Source organism: Pinus tabuliformis, chromosome 1_1 (assembly GCF_031772625.1).
Source record: "Pinus tabuliformis cultivar Carrire ecotype Pingquan chromosome 1_1, CPIR1, whole genome shotgun sequence".
In the NCBI taxonomy this organism is placed as follows: domain Eukaryota; kingdom Viridiplantae; phylum Streptophyta; class Pinopsida; order Pinales; family Pinaceae; genus Pinus; species Pinus tabuliformis.
In genome coordinates, this window is record NC_142297.1 from 667,215,072 (window position 1) to 667,216,873 (window position 1,802).

The following is a 1,802-nucleotide window of genomic DNA, read 5'->3' on the forward strand; positions in this document are numbered from 1 at the left end:
TTGAAGTTTGTATGTTTTGGTTAATGATTAAAAAAAACTAATGACAGTGATATGGCTATGGAAACAGGTTGAACGAAATGGAGAGTTCCTGGTAGAGCCCCTATGTATTCTTGATGAAAGAGAAACAACAATACGAAGGTGAGATGTCATCCAAGTTAAAGTGCACTGAAGGCACTTTAGTTTGAAAGAGGCCACAAGGGAGGATGAAAGCTATATGCAGTATGCATACATTGGCCTATTTCAAAGGAAACAATGAACACCAGGGATGATATTTCTCACAAGGGGGGGGGGGGGGGCGGGTGATGTAACACCCCCGATTACTCTAGATATTTTACTCATTAAATATCATTTACTTTTACTACAAACTTAATAACCTATGGGCTTAGTGAAACGCCTAGTGACACCTTAATGTTTTAAAGTTGGTTATTTTTTTTTGGTTTAATAGAAAATTGTGACGAGTCTTGGAAACTCACGGAAAATACCCTAAATGAATTTTCATCTTCCATACAGCTAGAGATAATTATATTCTCTCATTCCCTAGAGATAAAAATATCTCAATGGGAAAACAAGGGGTTTAGCTAAAGGAAGAAAGAAAAAGTTGAAGACACCTTAAGAGAGAAGAAGGAACCTAAACATGACACTGAGAGGGTGAGGCAAGATGCTTCTTGAGGAGTATTCCTTGAGTTGGACTTGAAACAATATAAAAATCCAAAAGAGACAAAAGTTTGTAAGTTCTAGGCTGGATTGTGGGGTCTTGATGCCTGTGAGATGACCTTGATAGGTCATTGTTGAGTTAACAGTTCTGGAAATTGAGAAGCTTAAGGGGAGAACTAGATGTGTTTGATGTGAAATGGATACATATGAAGCAACAAAGGTTGTCTATTCAAGGATTCAAAGTGTGGAAACAAATAATGTATAAAAAATCATAGGTTATTTGTTGGTGCAAGACCATGGAGACAAAGAAATTATTTCGTTGGCCTTTGGTCCACATATGATCCGGATCTTGGGGGGAGGCCCCCAAGATCTAAAAAATTAAAATGGATCTTGGGGGGAGAGACCCCCAAGATCTGAAAACTTGAATTGCCAGAAGAAAAAGAGGAGAATGCCCAATAAACAAAACCACAAAGAAACTTTTTATTAAAACCAATAATAACTATAAAGGCTACATGGTGGTTGACCATCTCCTTTTACAAAATGCGACTTGTTACTTATAGTATTTTTCAGTTACAATACCACGGGTCAATTCCATGGGTGAATGAATACCATGGGTGGATGTCAAAATACCACGGGTCAATTCCATGGGTGAATGAATACCATGGGTGGATGTCACTTACAATACCATGGGTGGATAAATACCATGAGTGGATGCCACTTACAATACCATGGGTAAATTCCATGGGTGGATAAATAACATGGGTGGATGAATACCATGGGTTGATGCCATTTTCCATTTGGATTAACATAGTTTGATCCAATCCATGGTCTCTAAGGCCAAGAAGGAGCTCAATTTTCCAGTTTCTTGGTCCTATGCAACCTAGATGTTGTCACCATACAATTATGCTCCATTTTCTCATGTTCGAACTCAATCTTACCTTACTATTTCAATCCAAAAAACTCTGTATTGGGACTCTCAAACCCATCAAGAGATCCCACTGGGGAATTATCATTTCTCTAGTGTTCCCATTGAGAAAAGCACACTAAATTTCATGAGTAGGAATTCTCTGCAAGATCAAATCATCAACATGATGAAACGCTACATCCCCTGGATTTTAATGACCAACAGGGATCAGATATTACAACCT